Here is a 10,608-nt window from a genome sequence, read left to right on the forward strand (position 1 = left end):
TAATTAATTATTTTTGGCTGTGTTGGGTCTTTGTTGCTGCGTGCAGTCTTTCTCTAGTTGCGGAGGCGGGGGCTACTCTTTGTTGAGGTGTGCAGGCTTCTTCTTGCAGTGACTTCTCCTGTTGCGGAGCACAGGCTCTAGGCCCGTGGGCTTCAGTCGTTGTGGCACTTGGGCTCAGTAGTTGTGGCGCATGGGCTTAGTTACTCCGTGGCATGTGGGATCTTCCTGGACCAGGGCTCGAACCCGTGTCCCCTGTATTGGCAGGCAGATTCTTAACCACTGCGCCACCAGGAAAGTCCCCAAAAGGCAAATCTTACTATCAGACTCATTTGGCATATCCTTAGTATCCCGAATAAAACCCACAGAAGTGAAACTAATATAATTTTCAAAGAATTCATTCATAGTGGGGTCTTAGAACAAGGAACTTCATGTGAAGAAAGGAAGAGTTCTGCTCATCTTGCTAATCACAAGGATTTTTCCTTGTGGGGTAATTGAGTTTTTTGGTGTCTCTGTGGGACTTTTGTTTGCAGGAAAGCATGCATACAGGCCCAGATCTGATTGGTTTCTGTTCCAGAAAATGTTTCCAACACTCCCTTTTTCTCGTAATATTCCAGGACCAGTTTTGTTTGGTCTTAGTAAACCTTCATTCTCTTGATAAGTGTTTCTGGTTTATCATCCACACGCTGAATGAGAGGCTCTCCAGTCACATCATCCACGTCGACTGCTTTGGGAGGGTTAAATTCGAGGTTGTAGCCGCGGCCACTGGCTGGATGAATCCAGCGAGCTGTGAGGCGTTGCCGGATGACCTCAAAGGGCACGTTCAGGTTCATCACCAGGTGTACCTGATAAACTCTATCCAGGGCTTCAGCCTGTGTGAGTGTCCTGGGGAAACCACACAACAGCCAGTTATACTGGGTGAAGTTTTTCAGCTCCTGGAGGATAAGCCGAGTCATGAGGTCTTCTGGGATGAGCTTCCCCTGGGCCATGAAAATGTTGGCCAGCATTCTGTGTCCCTCAGCATGTTGTCTCAGAGCACGTCCCCGCCGGAGAACTTCTTCAGCTGGAAGTGTTTAATGATGCGCAGCGCCAGGGTGCTCTTGCCGGAGCCCGGGGTGCCCACGATCACGGAGCGCAAAACTGCCTTGACCCTCCCATGGCTGCTGAGTGAGGCCAGGGCCGAGCCAATGGTTGGGCTCCTGGTTGGACGCCAGCTGCGCCTGCGCGCTCGCTCCCAGTCTGGGCGGCCTGACGTCGGGGGTGGAGCCACGAAGAAGCGCAGAGGGCGAGAGGGCGTAACCCACGTGGAAACGGACAGATGCTACGGAAGAAGAGCGTATGCGTGAGTGGTAAGATTGAGTCAAGGAATTCTCCCGCAATGCAGTGTGAAGGGCGGAAGAGGTGGGAGGTATGAAAGGAAAATGAAGAAACAAAGTGTAGATTCAAAAGTTCCACCTTTCACAGGTGGAAAAGGAGAGGAGGGAGGGATACAGTACTTAAAGAGATTATTAAAGACAAGAATTTCTGGAATTAAAGAATGATACAAGTCACGGAACTAGACAGCGGGACAGTTCAGAACATCTAGAAGCAAATGTTGGCAAAGGTGTAAGTAGGTCTCACACTCCTGCTGGTGGGGTGCCCCCACAGCTGGTTTGGAAGGCAACTTGGCAGTGGCCATTTTTAAAAAAAAATTTCTTCTCAGTATCTTCCTTGGAAAAACACTCTCAAGTGACAAGAAGGGTATAGGATGTTCATTTCAGCCTTATTTATAACAGCAAAAAATTATTAACAATGTATCTGTTCATTAATTCGAGAATAGCTAAGTGAACCTTAGCCATACTATGGAATATTAATGCAGCAGCTAAAAAGACAGACCTTTATGTGTTAACATGAAAAGATTTCTAAGACATTGTAAATGCAAAAAGTTGCAGAATGATACAATTTAGGTTAAAGAAAGATGTAATTTATGTTTAAATATAACTATTAAGTGAACTGGGAAGCTGGGTTTCAAGCAGTGGAAAGACATGACTTGATTTTTGTTTTTAGATGATTGCTCCATCTTCAAGAAGGAGAGCAGTTAGAAGGCTATGTCAATAGACCAACAAAGAGGTGAGAAAGTACTATTTTAATTTTAATTTCTTCAATATAAGTGAGATTGAGCATCTTTTCATTTGTTTGTGGACCATTTGCACTTTATTTCCATGTAGAATTTTAAAAGTGACAATTACCTTCTAATCACTTCCCTGGAAAATACTTGGGGTTTGGTTTACTCAACAAGATGTGAAACAGATCCTCAGCTTTGTCTCAGGTGGTCCAAGTGCACTGGCTTAATACAGTATCAGACTGTGCATCATATGGCGCTACTCTAATTAGAGGCTGCTGAGCCACCAATCCTGCATCCGCTTCCTTCTCTAACCATTTTTTAAAAATAAATTTATTTATTTATTTATTTATGGCTGCGTTGGGTCTTCGTTGCTGCAGGCGGGCTTTTCTCTAGTTGCAGCGAGCAGGGGCTCCTCTTCGTTGCGGTGCGCAGGCTTCTCATTGCGGTGGCTTCTCTTGTTGCGGAGCACGGGCTCTAGGCGCACAGGCTTCAGAAATTGTGGCCCGTGGGCTCAGTAGTTGTGGCTTGCGGGCTCTAGAGCGCAGGCTTAGTAGTTGTGCCACATGGGCTTAGCTGCTCCACGGCATGTGGGGTCTTCCCAGACCAGGGCTCCAACCCGTGTCCCCTGCGTTGGCAGGCAGATTCTTAACCACAGCTCCACCAGGGAAGTCCCTCTAACCATTCTTGAGCCACTTCATTTCTGAAAAAGATCCATAAAAATGATGTGATGGCTTGTTCTCATTCTGTGAGCAAGAGAGAAAGCTATTTCCAGAAAAAAGATTTTGGGATTGGAAACCTAATTTCTGTATTTTTATTTTATGGTAGCAAAGTAGAACTGCTGCTCTAATTTCTCAGACTTAAAGAAAAAATAGTTTTTGCTATTTTAGATATTTAAGTTAGTCATATATCTCTTCTATTGTTGCTATATTCAAAAGAGTTACACTGAATACATAAGGTGTTTCAAAAGGTATATGGATATTTAATAGAAATTTAGCTCATATCTTCCAGCAAAGGAAAAATAAATCATGTTATCACTTGAAACAGTAGTTTGCATAATACTAACTGCTTTGCACAATAAAGCACACTATGACTGTCTTGTAGGATAACTAATTATATACATAAAACGTGATCCTGCCAAGGCCTTTCCATCCTACTAGATAGATTTAGCCTTCTAGTGTGTTCAGCCTTTAACTGAGATATCTAATTTGGTACCAGCCTCTGATCACAGAATATTTCAGAGGAGTATCTGTGGAGTGTGGTAGGGTTCACTTGGCTATAGGTGTGAGTGGGAGAGGATGTGTCCCAGAGCAGCTTAGAGCAGACACAGTCGGTGTTGGCCTGCTGGTAAGTGACAAAGCGTTTTAAAACTTACTCTTAATAGCATCTGGTAAGAGGTTCTTTGACCAAATACATATAAACTAGTAGTAGCCAAGTAATATCAGACAATACATTTGATCTCATTTAGCAAAACGCATCCAGTGCCAACCAGATGTGACTGTGGAAGTTTATGGAAACTTCCTAGGTATTTTTCACAGTAATGGAATCCAAATGGCATAGCAGTAAAAGAAAAACAGCAGGGGCTCTTCAGATTATGCCGGTTTTTATGGTACTAATCATTCATTCGTTGACTCAGCAAACTTTAATCAGGCATTTATCTGTGTGACCAGTTGTTCTAAGCACAGAGGATGCAGCCTATGAGATAGAAAGAAGGCTGAGTGTCTGTCCCTGTGCCATGACCTTCTCACGGGTATTATGGGCCAGTGTTTCCCAAGGTGTGACAGTTGCTTCTCTGGAGAATGTGAGATAAGTTTAGGTCTCTGTGAAAGAACATCCCCCTCCCCCACCTCCAGGCTTGATAATTGTGTTTTATTTTATTTTTAAAACTATTTTATTATGAAAATTTCACAGATACCTAAAATTAGAGAGGTAGTGGTGTAGCCCCATGTACTCTAGTTTCAACAGTGATCAACCTTTTGCTAACCTTGTTCTATCTCATATTTTTTCTTGAGTATGTTAAATAATAACACTTTTAAATTATAATGAAAAGTATGTATGTTTTAATGTGCATAAAAATATAGCTAGCACATCCAACCTAATACTTCACAGTGTTCTTGCTTAGGACAAAACTAAGCTATAAATTTGTTTTAAAACTGTTACACAGATAGGGCAAAGTTCAACGAGGGCAAACTTGACTGACTAATAGACACTCCCCTTCATCGATTCCTTCCCTCTCTGAGGCTGGGACGGTTAGAAGTGATTCCTTCTTCTATAGGAAATGCTTAGCACCATGTGTGACACTTAATAAGCACTTACAAAAGAGAAGCTAATATTGTGTTTGGGAGCCATCTTTGATTCCACAGAACTGATACTGGCCAACATTTATTAAGCACTTACTGTGTACAGGCACTGCGGTGGGAGATTTACGTATGTTATCTCATTTCTTCTTCATAGCCACACTCTGAGTAGACGTTAGGATCTCCATTTTCAGAATTAAAAATCAAGGCTCAGAAAAATGAAGTAACTTAAGGTCACAAAGCTATTAAGTGGCAGGGCTAGGACTTCAGTTGAAAGCCTGTTTTCCTGCAAGGTCCATCATGGTTTTCCACCCAGTTCCCAGGACAGCCAGGGCCTACATTCCTACCTCTGGGAAACAGTTGGGGAAAGAACTAGATGTGTGGAGTTTGGAGGCTTGATGTAAACCTGATTCTTCCATTTGCTAAAGTTGTGACCTTAAACACTTCATTTCACTTTTTCTGGCCCTCTGTTTCTTGTACATACAGTGAGGACAATAATACTAATTACCGAATGTTCGAGCACAGAGTACAATCATTTATGTGGAAATTTGACACCGTGGGCACTAAATCAATGTTTGTACTGTATTCACACGCCAGTAACAGGGAATGTGATCTTGAACAATCCCCTTCCCTCTCTGGGTCTTGGTATCCTCAGCTGTAAAGATGATGGCGTAGGCCCTTAAAGTCCTGCTAGGGATAGTTGTTCCACGATTGTATTCCAACTGGACCACAAGAAATATTAGTGACTGAAGTTAATGGAAATAACTAGGTAAATTTCCATTCAGTGTGATTTTGTTTATAATTATGTATACTTGTCTTAGTCTGATTCCTTAGAAAGCAGAGCCAGACAAGGACATGTTGCTGCTGCTTGTTAGGAGGTACAGTGCCGAGGAGCAGAAGCCAGAGACCTGAGAGACACAGGAGTGAGGCAGGGAAGGAGGGAGAGAAACTGGAGCAGGCATAACTGAGCTGGTCGCCCCCCAGTGCTCCTGGTTGCTCTGTCTTAAAGAAGCAGCCTCTGAAAAGCTGCATCTCAGTCTTTCTGGAATGAAGAAAAAGAGAATGAATTTATCTACCAGTTTCCGGCTCCTGTTTGGCAACACCTTGACCACAAGGGGTTTATTCCTCTGTAATTATGGGTTGTACAGTTCTGGGCTCTGGGGCAAGATCCCTTGTGTCCCACATCTCAGTGTGAACAGGGAGGCCCAGGATGAGAGATGAGAGGGGTGTGGCCTGGGCACGAGGCTGGGCTCTGAGAAGTGTACCTGCAAGTAGTTGGAACTGGTAGCCATGGTGGTATTTGGAACAAGAGATGGGAGGCTGAGAGGACCTGCGGTGGTGGAGGTGTGTGGTACAATAATTTCTGCCCCATTGACTTTTAAACAGAGTCTGAAGGGGCCTATAAAATAAGGATGACGATGAGGAGGAAATAATTCATAGCAATATGAAAAAGAAATGACCTCAGTTTATTACCTGCAAAGGGAGGATAATAATAGTACTTATCCATAAGGCTGTTATAGTGAAAGAATGATTTCAAGAAGGTAGTATTCGTAGAGCATTTAAAATATACGTGGCATATAAAAGCTGTTATGCAGATGTTTGTTTTAAAAAAGAAAATATTTAGCCACATGAGCTTTGATGGTTTCTGCAACTAAGCATTACATTTACCCCTAAGCTTTCTAGCAGTTAAGGAAAAAGGGAAAGATGGTAGTTTTCATAATTTACATTATCTGATCAAACTGAGCCTGCTAATTCTGAAAGAGAGCCAAGAGTCTACCTGACAAGGAAACCTAAAGGGAGCTGATCCCAAAGGGACATTAAAAAGCAGAATAAGTAACGTTTTCAAAATGAGTACTTCGGTAAGTCGTGCTGAGGAATGTCTCACATGGCTAATTCATTCACCGATACTTTACCAGACACAGTATTTCTGGGAGCTAAGATAGAGACGTTCAGATCTGTAGGCTTCTGATGTGTTACCCTGAATTAGTGGTTCTCAAGCAGGGACAGCTTTGCCCCCCAAGGGACATTTAACAATGTCTGGTGATATTTTAGGTTGTCACAACTTGGGGATGGACGGTGGCAGTGCTGCTGGTCTCCGATGGATAGAGGCCAGAGATGCTATTAATATTGCGTGGGATGTACATATACTAAAAAAAAACTTGCTGGTTATCTGAAATTCAAATTTAACTGGGAACGCTGTGTTTGAATTTGCTAAGCACAGGACAGCCCTCCACAACGAAGGATTATCAGGCCCCAAACGTGAATAGTACTGAAGGGGAGAAACTCTGCCCTAAATGAGTACAGATCTTTGCATACTTTCCTAGAGCAAGGGAGACAGAGTGTGGACATTAAGATATCTTTTGTTTAAGATTAGTTAGCTGACAGTTTCAGGTCCAAACCTCTGGCCTCAGCCTAGCTTATTTATATCTGTGATGCTGACCGAAGCTCAAATCCTGTCTTCAACAAACAAGTGTCAAAGTGGACATTGCATAGTAAGCTTCTTGAACACTCCCATTGCTCTTTAAATATCTCCTCTTCATGGCACTTGTCACCTGGTGCCTCACCTGGTTACTTGGAGAGATTTATTGCATAAGCACTCAGCTCATCTGACGTTGAACAAGGTGATTTAGGCAGGAAATAGAGCCTGCAGTACTTAAGGGGATTACATTCTAGTTGCAGAAGTCATTCAAGGGAAGGATACCCTAGGAAGGCACTGGCAATCCTGTCTTCATGTAAGAGTAAGGAAAGGTTCGGGGGTTGACTGAATGACAAGCTGGGACAGAGAGCTGGGTGAAATCCATTTTCCAGAGGAGGGGCCCATCTCGACTGGGCGGTGCAGGTGGGCCATGGTTGGGCTCCAGGGAGACATGGTCTTTCCACGGAGAAAGCCCAGGCAGGTGTACATCCCTGAAAGAGGATAACAGAAAAGACTTGGTGGGAAGTCAGGATTTTAATCCCCCTCCTCTGCTTCTCTGGCGACCTGTCACCAAGACTCATGTCATACTGCTTTCTTTGGTTTTATTAGACACTCCTACATGTAATAGAAGCCAAATAATTCCCCATGGTATATACATCATAAAGAAGATATTCCCTAAGTAGAGCTGGAAAGGGTCACAATTTAAACTCCCTCCTGAAAATATCAATGAGTTTACCCCTCACCTCCACCTGCCTCCCAGGCCTGGCATGAGATAAGTAAGGATTATTGGGGTCTTCAGTTGTCCAGAGGATACGCTTTGCATTCAGCAAACTACAGAAATTGCGTTACAAACCATGAAAAGGCACAGAAAGGGGAAATCAGCTGCTAGCTGCTCTCCAGCTAAATTGCTTATTTAAGAGGGTGGAAGATGCTTTCTACTCCGTGCTGGCTCACCTGTGGTTACGCAAACACCTGGCATATTCTTAATCCACATCCATCATTTTTGGCCTCTCCTTAGTCATTTCTTAGGTGTGGAGAGATGGCCTCTGCATTTCCAATTCCATGACTCAGTAAAGAAAACTGAAAGCTTGGTATGATGTAATAACAGACGTTCACACCGGTGACCCTGATTAACCCAGAAAGGATTCAGTTACACTTACTGTTCTCTGCTCAGAGGGCAGGGAACTTTATCATCTACTTTTGAAGGCTTGCCATCAAAAAAAATTGCTGAAAGTAATATTTTTTGTGATTGAAGTGTTAGTTTCAATTTTCTGAAAAATTGACCCCATGGTGCACTCCCTTCTTGATTTGGGTTGGGAAATAAGGTACCACTGTACTTTCATAATGTGCTGCGACTCCGAAAGGTACAGGTGATTTCTCATTGGCTTCACTTTTTTTTTTTTTCTGTATGCAGGCCTCTCACTGTTGTGGCCTCTCCTGCTGTGGAGCACAGGCTCCGGACACGCAGGCTCAGCGGCCCTGACTCACGGACCCAGCCGCTTCGCGGCATGTGGGATCCTCCCGGACCGGGGCGCGAACCCGTGTCCCCTGCATCGGCAGGCGGACTCTCAACCACTGTGCCACCAGGGAAGCCCTCATTGGCTTCATTTTGAGTTGGAGGGTTCTTGATGACATACAGTCATTCTTTAAAAAATAAACTTTTTTTGATGGAATAATGTTAGATTTACAGAAAAGTTGCGTAAGTAGTACAGAGTTTTCCTATGCCTCATCCTCCAGTTTCCCCTGTTGTTAACATCTTACATAACCACCATACATTTGTTGCAACTGAGAAACAAACCTTGGTACCTTGTATTAACTAAACTCCAGACTTTATTTGAATTTCACCACCTTTTGGATTAATGTCCTCTTTGTCTTCCAGATTCCAGTTCAGGCAACCACATTACATTTAATTGTCATATCTCCTCAGCCTCCTCTTGTCTGCGACAGTTTCCTCATCTTTCCTTGTTTTTTGTGACTTTGACAGTCTTGAGGAGTACTTGGCAAGGTATCCCATAGAATGGGTTTGTCTTTTGTTTTTCACATGATTATACGTTTCTGGAAAGGATACCAAAGGGTTAAAGTGCTCTTCTTGTCGCATGATATCAGGGGTACATGATACCACCTGACATCTCTGGTGATAATTAAACCTTTTTGCTTGGCCAAGGTGGTGTCTGCCAGGTTTCTCCACTGTACAGTCACTACTTATCCCTTCCCCTACTATGTCTAGCCTTAGGAACTGAGTCTAGCCTACCCTTGGGAAGGATGGGGTTAGGCTCTACCTCCTGGAAGGAGAGTATCTACTTATATTATTTGGAACTCTTGCATAAGAAAGATTTCATACAGCCATTTTAATGAGATATTTTAATAAATATGTATGCCAGACTCCCAGATTCAGCAAATGTTAACATTTTGCCAAATATGCTTCAGATCTTTATTTTAAATAGATTTTTAAAAATTGTTACAGATATGGTTGAAGTCTCCTTTGCATTTCTTCGTTAGCCCATTCTTCTTCCTCCTTCCCTTCAGGTAACAATTAACCATGTTTTTACATATATGTGTGTATCCATAAAAGGATTTTCCATATTTATGTTTCATTGTGCAACTTGCTTTCTTCATTCAGCTTTATGTTTCTGAGGTCTATCCAGGTTGAAGCAGGCATATGGGAAGGCATCTTAATCTTAACCAGTAATTTGTCTCCAAATCACTTTATAAATTGGATTATTTGTGGAAAAGTTTCCTGCAGACTGTTAATCCTCCCCATGGTGTGTGAATTTGTGGAAGGTGAAAGATACCTCCTAACCTTGGTCTTAGAAGCTGGGCCAGGGCTGGGGTGGCTTCCAGAAAGGTGAGAGGGAAAACAGGAGCTAATTACCCTTTTTGATGTTTCCTACATTCTCTTTCTACTGGCTGTCCCTCTCCTTATTCTTTCTATCTGGCTACCCCTTTCTCCAACATCTGTCTCCTGACTTCCCACCTTCCCACCTTCCCCAGTGTAGGTGAGTCTTCAGACCAAGTACCTGATAATCAGTGAGGATGACTGGAGGTGGCCCCATCAGCCCTCTAGAGACAGTGCAAGGCACTATAGGACTGAAGGTAATTGGGTTTCAACACCTGAGCTCCAAACTCAAATGTCTTATGACTCAAACTCGATATGTTTCAAACTAACCTTTTCCCACAAGCTGTTCTTCCACCAGCGTTCCTAACTTCAGTAGCCATCCACTTGCCAAAGTCAGAAACCTGGGAGTTGTTCTTGACTCCTACCTTTCTCTCTCCCACTAACTCATGCCCAAAGTCCTATTATTCTTATTTCCTAAAGAACTTAATTCTTCTATTTCTCTCTAGCTCCATGCCACCACTCTCATCCAAGTTATATTAACTCACACCCAAATTACTGCAGCACGTGCTCAGCTGGACTCCCTGCCCCCAGTCTTGCCCCCTCCAGTCTCTCTTCCTTCCACTCTGCAGGCTAGATAAATCAAGTCATATTACTCCCCCAGCTCAGTCTTCCCCATTGACCGTAGGACAAAATCTGAGCTTCTAACAAGATTTACAAAACCCCCAAAGCTCTTTTTTGCTTATGCCTCTAGTCTCACTTCCTACCCTCTTTGCCTCAAACTTTATTGACCAGTCATAACCAGTTTCTTTCACTTTCCCAAATGCACTGTGCTCCCCGAACTCTGAGGCCTTCACGCATGCTCTTCTCTCTTCCAAGGATATGCCCTAATCCGACTTCAGTCGGCTTTCAGTTTGTAGCTGAAATACTCCTTTTTGTGCAACAAGAACTCTGACAAAGACTT

General features: G+C 43.3%; 1 pseudogene; it reads right to left on the reverse strand.

The window, feature by feature from the left end:
- Positions 1 to 464: 464 nt before the first annotated feature.
- On the reverse strand, positions 465 to 5,687 carry LOC112398662 (GTP:AMP phosphotransferase AK3, mitochondrial-like; annotated as a pseudogene).
- Between the last annotated feature and the right edge of the window lie 4,921 nt (positions 5,688 to 10,608).

Source organism: Neophocaena asiaeorientalis, unplaced genomic scaffold, assembly GCF_003031525.2.
Source record: "Neophocaena asiaeorientalis asiaeorientalis breed wild unplaced genomic scaffold, Neophocaena_asiaeorientalis_V1.1 scaffold26, whole genome shotgun sequence".
In the NCBI taxonomy this organism is placed as follows: Eukaryota; Metazoa; Chordata; class Mammalia; order Artiodactyla; family Phocoenidae; genus Neophocaena; species Neophocaena asiaeorientalis.